Raw genomic sequence first — 15,803 nt, forward strand, 5'->3', positions numbered from 1 at the left:
TCTTTAACAATCCAGAGCTCATGAGATAAGAAATTTACAAACTGGGTCTAATAAATAGTTTACAAATTGGATTTAATGAATAGATACAGCCCAGAAATTAGTAAATAGTACCACAGCAGTGTTTGTGCAGCTTAAATATTAACCCACAAAAGGCATATCTAAAAAAGGTCTACTGATTGGGGAAAATTTAGTATTGGTTTTGGTTGGGTTTTTTGTTTTGTTTTGCTTTCTGCATTTCAAACAGCTAAAAATGAAATTTAACAAAACTTTAACAAGATGACAAATGCCAAACAAGTCAAAATTTAGAATGAATCCTTGATGCCTCCTTCATCAGTCAATAAGCATTTATTAAGGGCCTTCTATATGCCAGGTACTGAGCTAAGCACTGAGGATACAAAGAGAAGCAAAAGACAGTACTTACCCTCAAGCTCTCAATCTAATGGGGGATGCGACAAGCCAATGAAGATGTACAAACAAGCTATATACAAAAGAAACAGTAAATAATCAATAGAGAGAGGGCAGGAGAGTTAAGAGGGATTGGAAAAGGCTTCCTGTAGAAAGTAGGATTTTAGTTGGGACTTTGAAGGAGGCCAGGGAAGCCAGGAGGTAGAGATGAGGAGGGAGAATGCTCCAGACATGGGGGACAGCCAGAGAAGATGCCAGAAGCCAAGAGATGGAGTGTCTTATTTATAAAACAGTAAGGAAGCCAATGTCACTGGATCAAAGAGTTTTCTTTAGTATATACTTTTTTTCTAATTCCAAAGTACTCATAATAAAAAATGCTATCTACCTCTAGAGAAAAAAACTGATGGAGTCTGAATGTAGATGGAAGCTTTTTTTTTTTTCTCACTTTCTTTTTCGGGGGCTAGACTGGGGGGAGTTTGTGTCTTCTTCCACAACATAACTAACATAGAAATGTGTTTTGAATGACTGTAGATGTATAGCCTATATAAAATTTCCTGCCTTCTCAAAGAGAATTAAAATTTTTAAAAATATTAAATTTTTTACATATAATTAATAAAATAAAATAATTTTTAAAAAACACTTGGTCTTAGGCTACAAGTTTAGGCAAACGTTTATTATTGAAAGATACCAATTTTTTCCATTTAGTTTTATGTTGCTACTTTAAGAATTTTTTTCAAGTAGCGCAAATGCATATTACATGTTCTAAACTATCACTGCTTGAGATTAATCTTTCATCTCGAATCTTTGTTCCCAAAGTGTGAGCAGTAAAAGGATAGAATTTTTAAACTCACCTTTTAAACAAAATATATTCTTATATTAATAGACAGTTGTTATATTGTTGGCTATTTAGATCCATGACAGTTACCACAAATGAAATAATTATGGAAAAGGAATTCAGACAATTAAGCTCAGTGTTTTTTTTTTCCCCGTCACACACACACACATAAGTATATTACTTCTCACATGGGTTTCTGAACAATTTTTACAAGCCCATTTTCAGTCTTAGTCATACTAGAATTAATGCATTTATTAACTCAGTTTTATATTTCCACTACAGTTCTTACTCTGAGGCTCCATTATGACATAGATATATTCTGGAAGGCTATGTCAGCACAGTACAAGCTCTAGCAGGCCCCATCAAGCTAGAAAGGCTTTGAATGCAGTCCTGATGATGAACTGGATGTCTTTTGTCTGGGGACCACACTAGATAAGTTCGGAGTGGCTCATTACTAGGTTGGCCTCAGGGTGATGAATTTTTCTTGCACAGCTGCTCTTCAAAAAACTATCTACTAAGGTACAAAGGAGTTAGAATCTGTATCAGAGATGGGAGTATCCATATGAACAAAATTACAAGTCCTTGAAGTGCTAGAATAATCTTGAAATAATACTCCTCTTTCAGAGTTTAGATCGTCAAGGACAAATCTGTTCAGTATATATCCAAATGGACCAAACCCTATGCCTCCCAGTCATCAAAAAGGTTTTACAGGACTTATAGGAGATAGTTTTCTTATATACAGAGTTCCAAGAAAAATCCTAACACCTTAATAATAATAATAATAATAATAATAAACTACATTTGCACAGCACTTTATACTTTACAAAATGCTTCTATAATAAGCATTATTACCCCCATTCTACAAACAAGAAAGTGGGGACAAAATACAGATAGATAGCTGGATGGATAGACAGTAAGCTAGGGATGTATGAAGAGATGCAGTTCTCAGCACTGATGGGAACTGCTCTCATTCTGCTGTTTGAGTCCTCATCATTCCACTAAGATATTGATATTATTCTTATTGCCAGTGTTCTCAAAGAGGAAAGCTATATTAGCCATTGTGAATGAAGTACTTTCTAGAAAGCAGACATGAATACACTTTAAGGGTTAAGGGTATTATATGTCAATTTGGTCACACTGTTTCCAGCATCAGGGGAGCAATTCTTGACTCAGTTGGCAAATATACTTACTTACAGGCATAGCCTTAAAGTATATGAATTTCAAACCCAGAATTTAACCATAAGATTTTCTTCACAATATAGTCCGTTCCGTTAAGATTCTGTCCTTATGGGAAATAATCTAAAACTGAGATTTTCTTCACCTCTTCCTTAAGCAAAGGGATAAAGTGAGTATCTATTTGGATACCAATTGCTGTTCAGTATATTAAAAATAGATAAATTTATTTTTATTAGATTCAAACATTCCAAAATCACAATCAAATGGTGGAAGTAGGAGATAAAGGTGGTTCTAAATATGAAAACTGGTTGGTTTTTTTTATAGAAATCTAATTATGGCATTCATAATGTAGATTTTTTTAAAAGTACTCAATAGAAGCAACAAATGCATGTATCAGCAAAAGTCCACAAAAGGTAAGTGACTTTAAAATATTCAGTCTGTAAAACACTGAGGTCTTACTATGTATAAAGTCTCTTCACCATGTTAAATTTACAAAGGTCAACAATTACATGTTCTTGTCTCTAAGAAGATTACATTCTACTATTAGGAATGTGAGCTAGGTGGTATAGTGGATAGAGTATCAAGCCTAGAGGCAAGAAGACTTGAGTTGGAAACCCATCTCAAGACACTTACCAGCTGTGCAACCCAAGAAAAGTCACTTAACTTCTGCCTCAATTTCCTCCACTGTTAAATGGAGTTAATAACCTCTCAGAGTCTTTGTGTGGATCAAATGACATTATATCTGTAAAGTTCTTAGCACAGTGCTTGGCACATAAGCAGGTGCTATATAAACGCACTGTGTTATTATTACTATTTATGCACAGATAAATATAATGAAAGACAGGGAACTTTTGGAGCAAAGTACAGATCCTGGGAAAATGTGAACAGAGTTAAGTCAGTCAGAAGCATGCATTAAACACCTACTGTGTATCAGGCAGAGGTGGCACTAGCAGATCCAAGTCTTAAAGAAATAGGATACTACATGGAAATAGAAAAAATGTCCCAGCAAAGAATGGTTGAGTGGGAAGAGATGTTTATTTATCTTGCCTAGATCTACACTAGCAATATGCTCTCTTGTCCTTATCTCTAATAATTCTAACAATACTGACTACTCATGACTGGGCAGAGTATCATGGGGAAGAGAGTAGTTAAGGCAGCTTCAATAGCAGTTGCATAAGACTTACGAGAATAGGAACCCTACGAAGGGAAAAACTAACAGCAAAGACATTTTGTGATGGGAGATTTCACGGAAGTGACAAGAGGATCTGAAAACCCAAACTTAAGATCTAGACAAGAAAGGGAAATCAAGGGAAGCATCTCAATTACCTACTGGCATTGCACTGTGTGTCTCCCCAAGGAGGACTACATTTAACTCTGGATCACAGAAACTGGGAAACATCAGACTTTTCGTACAGAGAATAGATCTGGAGTTTCATGAACCAGACACATGGTTCATGAAACAATGAGGATTAGCTGGTACCAACAGGTTCAAGGAAACCTGTAACCAAATGAAGGAGAAAAATACATGCCATTAGTTGTTAATGACTCTCCACTCAGAAGTGCAAAAACAACTAGATGTAAACCTGACATGGTATACTATCCTCTAGAAAGATGTATCTGGGATATGACAAAGAGCCTGCAGAGACTAAATGAACCTATCAACTGCTCCCTTCTCTTGATGATTGATGTGGGGACAAAAAACACCACCAGAAAAAAAAAGAAAAAGAAAAAAATCATAAAAACCAACTCTGGAGAGTATGTATTACTGGTCAGAGAACTGACGGACTTGAGGTCACAGGTAGTATTATGACCTTTTTCTACTTGAAAGATGGGACTCTGAAAGAGAAAGCATGACAACAGCAGTAAGAAACTAGCTATGCAACTCAAAAAACAGGATTTGCTTTTCTGGACCACCAGAGAAGAATACAAAATGAGGTACGCTAGGCTAGGGATAGATTGCATCTCATGTTGAATGGGAAGAATGTTTTTTCCTTGAAAATTAGTAAACTGATCCAGAGAAAATTATATAAAAGATAGAGGAAGAAAGGAAAATGTCCAGATGAAACTAAATCTGCATTATATGAATAACAGTATAATACAGAAAAATAACAGTGGTAAAGAGAAAAAGAGAAGTGAACCAGGAATAGTATTTCTGGACTCTGTTTACTGATAAATCAACATCCATAGTAAGAACAGAATAGGACAATAAACAAAGTAAAATGGACAGATAAATGACCTCACAGGTATCACCAAGACTTCACAGAAATGGATCTAGGGCAGAAACCTCAATTGAGGAGAATACTTTGTTTAAAAACAAAACCAAAAAAAAACCCCTAAAAGATAGATGATGTTTGACAGCAGCCAAAACTGCAGGACTTCTTTAAGCAAACATGGAGGTGCAAATTAACTGGGACAAAGAAAATTAAATTTACTGACATGAAATAAACATTTCAATTTCTTACATCTTTAAAAACCTATTATATGCAGTATCTTCTTCTGGCTGTAGTAATTTTTTTCACCTGATTTGACACTGAGTTCCTAAGATTTTATGCATATTCTCTAATTCTTCATCACAAAACCACACATCACAGTGAGTATTAAACATACCTCTACTGAAGAGTCTGTTTTTCCAAATCATGATTATAGCCAATAGATTTTCAATGAGACTTAAATGAAGTGAGTTTCTAGGCCACTGGTATATCTCTCCCATGGGTTTAGTTAAACATATTGATATCTAATCGGACAACTTTTCCCAGAGTTTTAATTAGTGAACCAATGTCAATATGGAGTTGGTATGCCAAAAGGCTCAGTCTTTAGCCTTATTCTAGTCAATATTTTAATACATAACTAGAACAAAATATAAATGGTATGATACACACACATGTGCATATATATACATATATACTCACATATATACATATACATACACACACACACACACACACACACACGATAGGTTAATAGATATGATAAAAGAATTAGGTGGGAAAAAAGATCATGGCAGGCTGGAATTACAGGCCAAAAATTAAATGTGATAGGCACAAATGTAAAATACTATAATTCAGTTTTTATAGATATAAATAAATAAATTCTCAGGGAACATAACTGTCTAGCAGCTCATTTGATATAGGCTGAAGAGAGCTACCAGACTATAAGTTCTATAGGAGTGTAATGTAGCTATAAAAAGTAAGTCATCCTTTTAGGCTGAATTAACAAGTACAGCAATGGAGATAATCCCACTGTACACTGTGGTGGTCATACTGACTCCTAAAGTTGCGTTTCAGTTCCGGGCACGGTGTTTTATAAAAAATAAACGAATCTGAATATGTTTTGAGGAAAGTGACCAAGGTTGTGAGAGGACTTAAAACTATACATGGTGCATGAGAATCACCTAAAGGAAATGAGGCTATTTATTCTGCATAAGCGAAGATACAGGAAATATGATAGTTGTATTCAGGTATTTGAGGCAGTCTTATGGAATGGGGATAAGATGTATTGTGTGGTTTCAGAAAGTACAACTAGAATTAATGGATTTAAATTATAAGGAAACAAAATCAGGCTCTTTATAAAAAATAAATTCTGCCCCAGATAAATAATTGTCCCAAAGCAGAATAACCTCATTAAGCTATATGCTCTCCATCACTGTATGTGTATTTTCAAGCAGTGGTGAAAATGGCAATTTGCCACTTATATTGTAGGATGGATTACGATCAGTCAGTCAGTAAATATCTAATAAGCACCTTCTATGTGCCTCGCAATCTGCTATGGGCTGGGAATACAAAGAAAGGCAAAAGGCAGCCCCTACTCTCAAGTAGCTCCAAATATAATGGAGTATGCAATACACAAATAACTACGTACAAACAAGCTATATACAGGATACACCAGAAATAATCAGCAGATGGAAAGCACTTGGAATTAAGAGCAATCAGGAAAAGTTTCCTGTAGAAAGCAGGATTTTGATTGGGATATAAAGGAAGCTAGAGAAGCAGGAGGCAGAGAAGAGATGGGAGAGCACCGGATGGATGGGGAAAGGCAGTGAAAATGCCTGGAGTCAGAAGGACAGAGTGTCTTGTTTGAGGAACATGGAGGCCAGTGGCACTGGATGGAGGAGGATGTGGAAGGTTGTAAATTATAAGAAACCTGGAAAGATATGGGGGAGGGGAAGCATCAGATTATGAAGAGGTCTGAATGCACGACAAAGGTTTTTATATTTGATCCTGCAGGTGATAAAAGCATCACTGGAATTTACTGTAGGAGTGTGAAAATGGTCAGCCCTGTGCTTCTGGAAAATCACTGGCAGCCAAGTGAAAGATGGACTGAAGAGGACAGAAATGTATGGCAGGCGGATCAACTGATAAGCTATTGCAATAATGTCAGGTGTTGGGTTATACTATACCTCTGAGTTACCTTCAATTCTAAGCATAGTTCTCTGATGAAGAAGTGCTTAATAAATGTTCTATTTAATTAAGACTATCTGAGTCTATGATTGCTATAACTTATCACAATACCTACTTTAAGGGTATAATTGTTGAAAAATTAAGATAAATCCAATTGCCTCAATATGTGTCACCAAAAATATGGAAATTAAAAGTAATTAGTTATAAAATTGTTTTGATTTGAAACTGTCAAAATCTGGCATCATGACTTTCAACATCAATATTAAATTTTCAACACTAGAAGAAATCATGATGATAATACAATTGACTTGCAGTATTAAAAGCTAGGAATTTACAGCAAGATTTTTCTCCATTTTAAATGTTTATTTGACTGTTTTTCTTATTTATTTTTAGGTTTGTAATTTAAGATGTTTAAACAAAAGTGAAGAGAAGAGAATAATGTATCATAAAACTACAAAACTGCACAATGAATAAAAAATACATGTTTAAATATAAAAGCTTATAAAAAGTTTGTAAAAATTTACATAGTCAATAAATAAATGGCCTTTGAAACAAATAACCCCAATTTTTACTCTATTCTATACCAAGAATATTTTTCAAGCTATTGACTTTTTGGAGTTCAGTTCTTCATTTTTTGTATACATCTTGGATAGGAAGCAGAATGTTGGATAAGGAGGAGAAGTAAGGAGTAGAGTGAACATCCTCTATAATAATGTTTTCTCATCCAGTGAAACAAACCAAGGGTTGGGCTTGAATGAAACTAATTAAAGACTTTGCTATAAATAGCAATATCAGTGAAGAAGAGAAATAAAAAAGGAACAGTAACTTGCAAACTAATTAGAAATAGCCCTTTGAAACTTGGTGTGACCCAGTTTGATGGTGTCCAATTTAAGAGGAACTAGGATTAAAGGTCTTGTAAATGGTCATGGTAACTATATTGTCTACTTCTGTATATTCTTATACCTAACAGAAAAGATAAATTTCTAGGGAGAGTCAAATGATAATTATTAAATAAAAGCACCTGCAAATTTCACAATACTCAATGACACTAATTTCTCAAAGTAGCCAAAGTATGCACTACTGGTATATCCCAGAAATTCCTAAATAATGTGAAAATGTGTAAAGTGATCTCTTTACTTAAAAAAGCAGACATCATTTAAAGAAAAAAAGTTCTGCAGCACAAGAGGGCTTCTTAATTTGCAGTAGGAATAGTCCCCTCAGATTGGAAGAGACCCTTTAAGTTGGGTTTATTCCCTCAGAAAACAATCCACAACAGAAAAACAATGTCTAAGGTTCTTTAAAATGAAAAGAATTTCTTCTTCACTTTTTCAGTTTGTATGATTTAGAATAAATTGAAAATGGTGCTTAACATTTGGGGGCATTTTAAGGCAAGATCCAAGAGCAGAACATTCTTAATCAATCTGCCTATGTCAGCAGTACTTAAAATGCCTTTACAATCTCAGTTATGGGAGATGACAGGTGTGTACGCTTTTAGGAAAGACCTTAAGGCTAAATGTCTTTATGACATAGCTAAGTATGTCTATTTATGGGGTAGAAAAGTCCCAAGTTCTTGTTTGCAAAACAAAGGCATTTTTGCAGAAATATTTTTTCAAGGTCCTTGGTGTTAAATAAACAAATTCCTATTGATTTGGGGACCTTACACAAATGAAGCACCAGGAGAGAAAGACAGAGACAGGGAGACAGAGACTGAGAGAAAGACAGTAAGGCCCCTTCTGGAGTAAAACTGAGGTCACTCATTTATTGAGGCTATTTCTATTCAAGTCAAGGCATGCATTTTTCAACTACTGTGATATCCAACTATTATTATTTGACCCAAAACAATTCCTGTGACCCACAGTGATTTTCCACATGGCATACATCAAAATGGAGCATGTGAGTAACCATATGGATGCATAGGTGGTTTTGTCTTTTCCACACAAATCCTTCACAGATGTAAGCATTAAAAAGAAAAAAAGTTCAACGCCTTCCTCCATTTGCCTGGCTGTTACCTTCCTACCCTGAATACCTGTATTTGAAAGCTGGAATTTGATGGTCAGCAAGGTTCTTCAGAAATTGAAACTCATTTCCCTTTAACAAAAGTATGTTGTCTCTCCAACCCCATTTACAGAATCTTAAAGAACAAGGTTAAGGTAAGCACAACCTTCTTTTCTTTCTTCTTTTTAAAAAAATTCTTTTCTTCATTCTAAACATAGAAAACACCAAATAAAATGGGAATATGCATAATAAAACAAAAAGAATATTGTATGTAAAATGGCATGCCTCCTTCTGTACAGACTACTTTTCTTTTAAATTAAACAATAAATTCAGCCTATAGCTTTCAAAGCTGTCCTTCTCTTCTATGCTTCTTTTTGGCTTTCTTTCTGTTCCCTTCTTTGAATTTTTGTTTAAAGATATTACAATGATAATCTTTTCTCTCATTTCTTCCTTTTTTTCTATTTTTTTCCCAGCTCTATCCATATCGCCCTTTGCCCTCCCCACCTCCTATCCCTTAACCGCACTGGAAGCTTAAAAAAATGTAAAAAAAGTCTTTGTAACAAATATGTACAGTTATACAAAACTAGTTCCCATACTGGCTGTGTCCATAAATTTAAACATCTTCCTTTTCATGCACTGTGAGTCCATCATGTCTCTGCCAAGAGTTGAGTAGCATGATCTTTAACAGCCCCATGGAAACCACAGTTGGTCACTATATTGATCAATGTTCTCAAGTTTTTCAAAGCTTTTTTCTCAAGGATGTTATACATTCTCCTCATTCTACTGATTTACTTTGCATTAGTTCAAAAAAGTCTTCCCAGGTTTCCCTGAAACTATTTTATCATTTCTTACTACAAAATAATATTTCATTGCATTCTCATACCATAATTTGTCTCTAATTCCTGAATAGATGGCACCCCCAAAGTTTCTGGTTCTCTGATCCTACTTTTTTTAAAAGCCGTTGTACACAGCTTTGTACACATGGGTCCTTCTTTCTGTGATTTCTTTTGGGGTGCAGGCCTAGTAATGGTATTGCTGAATCAAAGGGTATACATAACTTAGTGGTCACAGCTCCAAAATGTTTTCCACAATGGGTAGATAAATTTACAGATCCACCATCAAAGCACTAAAGGGACCATTTTTCCACAATCCCTCCAAAATTTGTCATTTTCTTCTTTTGCCAGTCTGACAGTGGAATGGAATCCCAAGGTTGCTTTGATTTTTATTTCTCTGGTTATTTTTAATTTAGAGCATTTTAATATGGTTATTGTTAGCTTAGATTTCTTCCTTTCAAGACTGTCCATATCCTTTGACAATTTTATCTGTTGGGGAAAGGCTTGAAGAGCAAGAAGAGAGTCCAGTCTGATTTTCAGCAGGCTTTGGGAACTAGCATCACATTTTTTTTAAGTCCTGAAGGCTTAAAGGGATTTTGCCCTTCCTTTTGAGAGGTCTCTTTTCTCTATTTATGACATCTGACAGCAGCCAACTAGATAAGACTTGCTTAAGCCATTCACTAATCCAAGGGCACAAATTTACATAGAAGGAAGATAATACAGCAATGTTTATGGAACATTACACTCTTTTCCTGTAAAGCTTACCTGACTATATTCAAAGGACTTCCAAAGTACATTATGAACCAACATTTTTCCAGGTATATACGATTCCCCGCTTAAGACACTGTCACCTAAGTCTGTGGTACTGGTGAATCCTTCCCCAAATCCCTATATGGTGTTAGGCAGAAAAGCCTCCAACATTTGTCAGCCAATACAACAAGAAAGATACATCCCTTATCACAGCATTTATATATTTTTCTTTTCATAAGTCGGGTACCTTCATTAGTTTTAAAACAAAAGTATTATCATTTTTCCATCATAATTTTTCCATATTCCCAGCCTCTCCTCTACAAAAAAGTACTTTCCCAACTGATATGTTGCAATTTAATCCAAATCCAGCAGAATATCAATTTTCTCTAGATAACGTAACGAAGTAATGGTATATTCCTTCTGCCATTCCAAAGCTTGAGAATTTGTAAGATTAATCAAAGGAATTTCTCTAACACTTTCAAGACTGACTATAATTCAACTTAAAAGTCAATTCAATAAAAATGTATTAAGCACCTGTTAAGCACAAGGCACCAACCTAGATGCTGGGGAAAACCAAACACTCATTGAGTTTACAATGCATTAAGGGGAATATTATAAGTACATGTACACAAATTAAGCAGAACAGATAAAAATTTGATAACGATGAGAGTCTTAACAAATAAGGGAAAAGTTATTAGGGATATAAATACCCTTTGAAGGTTTTTATTTGTAACCAGGACACAGAGCTGGAACAGCCCTTAGAAACCCTTTTTTAACCTTGCCTCCTTTTAAATACAAGGAATTTTGATCCCAGAGATGTTAACCAACTCATGTGATTTCACAAAGGTAAGTAATTGAACTAAGCTCTAAAGTGATATCCTCTAACTCCCGACCCAGTGTTCTTTCCATGGAGTAGAAAAGTAAGGCATAAAGGAACTGAATAAGTCCAAATATTATTACATAATGATAAGGATAAAAACTTCTATCTCCTGAATCCCCATTCTTCATTGTTTCCATAAGAGTTCTTGGTCTCTAGGTATAAAATTTAGAATTAATAATGATATAAAGAATTTTAAAATGGTGTTACTAATTCCTAAATCAGTATAACATTTTAAATTGTTCCTTTTATTAAGACAGGATGCAAAATAGGGTCCTAGAAAAAAAAAAGAATTTCTAAGTTGGAATGGACTCAAAGGTTATCTAGTTCAACCAGTAATTGAACAAGAATTCTCTCTTCAAAATCCCTGAATGGTGGTTATCCAAAGTCTGCTCAAAAACCTTTCATGAGGGGAGACTCACTACCTATTTAAGCAACCCATTTCACTTTTTGACAGCACTAACTGAATGAGAAGTTTTTTCTTATATTAAGCCAGACTTTGTCTGCCTCCCTTTGAACACTACTCTTCATTTTACCCTCTGGGACGACATAATTTAATTATAATTCCTCTACCACATGACAGTCCTTTCAAGTTTTAGTTTATGCCTCTACACATTCCTTATGCTAACTCTAAAGATTATTCATAACTGGATATTGAAGCAAAATATGTTTTACAAATTCTCAAAATTGCAATTTTGTAAGAGAAAGTTGCTATACATGCAAACTTAGTGGAATATGTACATACTTTAATTTATCAGAAACCTGGGCCATGGCCAAGATATATCAAAATCATGGATGCTCTACAGGTGCCAAATTTTTTGAACAAAAAAAAAATCCAAGAACAACAGATGTATTATTCCTAAATATTGTGATGTTTAGAATGGCTATGTTGAAAGTCCAACAAGGACATTTTTATGCTGTTTTGATTATTTAAAAGTTTAATTCCTCTGTCAGCGAACTGAATAAAATATATTCGTCCTTTGAAAACTGACACTGTAAAAACACTTCCAAAAAATAAAATGTAGAAACAGGGAAATAAAACCAATTCTGAAATCTTTGTGACAAAAATTAAAATTATGAGGATAAATGTAAGGACTGGAACTGTGATTCCATCACTGTAGAAAATCCCCAGATGGGGACTCTCCCTCTACTCATGCAAGTTGTAACTCCCCCACCGTTTATAGTCTTGGTTGTCTACAAAACTTACAAGATTAAAGGACACAAACAGTACATGTCAGAAGTGGGACTGGATGAAATGCTAATTCTCAAACTACTCTAACCATGCAGCCTGTCATAAGAATTCTACTAATAAGGTCATTAAGGAGATTCTATCAATTTCTTCTATATCAGAATAGGCAGAAAATAAGCGAGTTAACAGCCATTTCATATGAGAAATGAAACACTTCCAAAGATTTAGCTGCTGCTGCTGCTGCTGCTGCTGCTGTTCAGTAGTGTCTGACTCTTCACGATCCCATGGACCACACCAAGCCATTCTATCCCCTACTATCTCCCAAAGTCTGTCATATTCATTGTTTCCATGACACTACCCATCTCGTTCTCTGACATCCCCTTTTCCTTTTGTCTTCAATCTTTTACAACATCAGGGTCTTTTTCAACAAGTCCCATCTTCACATTGTGTGGCTAAAGTATTTAAGCTTCAGCTTTGGTACTTGACCTTCCAGTGAATGACCTGAATTAATTTCTTTAAGTACTGACTGATTTGATCTCTTTGCTGTCCAAGGTACTCTCAAAACTCTTTTTCAGCACCACAAATTGAAAGGGTCGATTCTGCAGTGCTCAGCTCTCATCTGATTTTCACAGCCATATGTTGCTATTGGAAAAACCATAGCTTTGACTAGACAGACCTTTGTTGGCAAGGTAATGTCTCAGCTTTTCAGTATGCTATCAAGATTCACCATAGCCTTTTAATTTCATGGCTAAAGTCACCATAAAATCTGACACTGCTTCCACTCCTCCAGTTGATTGGACCAGTTGCCAAAATCTTAGTTGTCTTTTTTTTTTTAAATGCTAAGCTTCAAACTAGCTTTTGCCCTCTCCTCTTGTACCCTCATCAAGAAGCTTAGTTCTTCTTCACTTTCTGCTGTTAGAGTGGTATCATCTGAGATTGTTGATATTACTCCCAGCAACCTTAATTCAGGCTTTTGATTCATCCATCCTGGCATTTCACATGATATACTTTGCATATAAGTTAAATAACTAAGGTGACAATATACAGCCTTGTTATACTCCTTTTCCAATCTTAAACCAATCAGTTGTTCCATGTTCAGTTCTGACTCACACACAGGTTTCTCCGAAGACAAATAAGATGATTTGGTACTCCCATCTTTTTGAGGACTTGCCTCATTTTGTTGTAATCCACAATGAATCTATGACCTCAGAGATCTATGAACCTAGGTAAGCTGGATGTGGTCAAACAGGAGATGGAAAGAGTAAACACTGAACATCTTGGCTATCAGTAAACTTAATGGATGGGAGGGGCTGAATTTAATTCAGGTGATCATCACACATGCTACTGTGGGCAAAAGTCCCTTAGAAAATATGGTGTAGCCCTCAAAATCAATAAAAGAATAAGAAAAGAAGTATTAGGGCATAATCTCAAAAATGACAGAATGCTATCTGCTCAATTTCAAGGCAAAGTATTCAATATCACAATAATCCAAGTCTATACTCCGTCTACTGATGCCAAAAAGTCCAAAGCTGACAAGTTCTATGAAGACCTACACTTTCTAGAAATGACACCAAAATAAGATGCCATATTCATCACAGGGGATTGGAATGCTAAAGGAGGGAAGTACACAACGAAACAGGGCAGAGACTAACAGAGTTTTATAGAGAAAACTTGTTGGTCATAGAAAACACTCTTTTAAAAGCAAAAGGCAACTCTGTATACACACAGACATCACCAGAGGGTCAATACAGATAGCAGATTGATTACATATTTTGCAGCCAAATGTGGAGAACCTATCATCAGGGAAAGCTGACTTTGGCTCAGGTCTTGAGCTTCTTATTGCAAAATTCAGACTTATATTGAAGAAAGTAGGAGAAACCATCAGACCATATTGGAATGACCTAAATAGCATCCCTTATGAATATGAAGTAAAAGTGATGAACAGATTTAAGGAATTAGATCTGGTAGACAGAGTGCCTGAAGACACTATGGACAGAGGTTCACAATGTTATACAGGAGGGAACAACAACAAAAAAAAACATTCCAAAGGATGTTGGGTGGCTACACAAAATTCTATATCATTTTCAGAAGGATTCTGAAGAGAAAATAAGCACACAAGTAAAAGTTCAGACAATAATCATGGATAAGAGACCACAGTCAATTCATTAGAGATGTGTGCTTTCCTATTGCAGGAGAAAAGTTGCTTATGCTTCATAAAACTAATTTCTATGTTTTTTTAATGCCCAAACATGCAAAATGGTATTTCACTCATAATGAATGCAATACTAAGAATGCAATGTTAAATCAAGAATTTTTCCTTTCTTCTGCTTTCCAACATTTTCCAATATTCTTACTTTTGAAGAACTGTCTTAGATTTCAACCCTTACAAGCACAGTGGCAATACACACAGACGCATCGAGACTTCCAATTTCACAAAATATTGATCATGAGATTCTATTATTTACTTCTGATTGTTAAGCAGAAACTACAACTTCATATCTAAGAGATCAGATTTCCAATTATCATCTCACTCTTCCCTCCAGTCAACTTTACAGAACCAACAGTGTGAATAATTGCTAGCAGAAAATCAGGCTATATTTTTGCTACATTTTCAAACAGCCACTTACTAGGTCTTAATTTTTTTAAGTTTGGAATGCTTAAGAATGTGTGATGTAACATAAATAATAACTTCTCAGGGACATTTTGTCACTTTTAATTTTTTTAATATAGAGAACTTGCTATTTTTAAAGAAAATGAATCAATAAAAAAATAACATTATATTCTACTATTTGTGATCCAAATGCACTGCAAACAAGATGGGTCTAATTTGAACACCTTAAGAGTCCAAACCACCACCTAAAATATATCTTTGTTTCCTATTAGAACATGAACAATTCTATTAAGGATCAGATTCAGGTTTTTTTTTTCTTTCTATAAACAAGAGGGTTTGTTTTCTCCCTTCTAGGAAGCCTCTAAAGATTAAATTCTATGGTTAAGTGACAAAGAATTTCAATAAATTCTTCTTTAATGACTGAAGGTATTAAAATGAAATTACATTCGAAAGATGCTGTATTTTCTATTTGAAAGTCTAAACTAATATTCAAATTAAATTGTATTCTGTCCATTTATCATTTATTTTCTTGCTTGAATGCTTCAGAAGTTCCTAATAACCTCATCTCTGGAGTCAAAAGACATAAAGTAGAAAATCAAATCTAAAAGAAGGAATCTGCCTGAACAAACAGTTGTGCAGCAAATTTTAAGGAAGTGACTGGCAAAAAAAGAAGTGGGCAAGTCAACAAGAGGCAATCCCTAAAGAAAACAGCTTTGGAAAAATGAGGACTTTCAA

General features: G+C 34.9%; 1 protein-coding gene and 1 long non-coding RNA gene across 3 annotated transcripts in view; one reads left to right on the plus strand and one right to left on the minus strand.

Annotated features, from left to right (window-relative positions):
• Window positions 1–15,803, minus strand: part of FOXP2 (forkhead box P2) — a 699,815-nt gene that overhangs the window by 579,300 nt on the left and 104,712 nt on the right. The window lies entirely within an intron of this gene.
• Window positions 1,594–7,351, plus strand: LOC110207043 (uncharacterized). The gene is made up of 3 exons (XR_002324058.2): window positions 1,594–1,759; window positions 6,640–6,749; window positions 7,207–7,351. It is a non-coding gene; the product is annotated as an uncharacterized LOC110207043 (long non-coding RNA).

This window comes from Phascolarctos cinereus, unplaced genomic scaffold (genome assembly GCF_003287225.1).
Source record: "Phascolarctos cinereus isolate Bilbo 61053 unplaced genomic scaffold, phaCin_HiC Scaffold_1;HRSCAF=81, whole genome shotgun sequence".
Taxonomy (NCBI): domain Eukaryota; kingdom Metazoa; phylum Chordata; class Mammalia; order Diprotodontia; family Phascolarctidae; genus Phascolarctos; species Phascolarctos cinereus.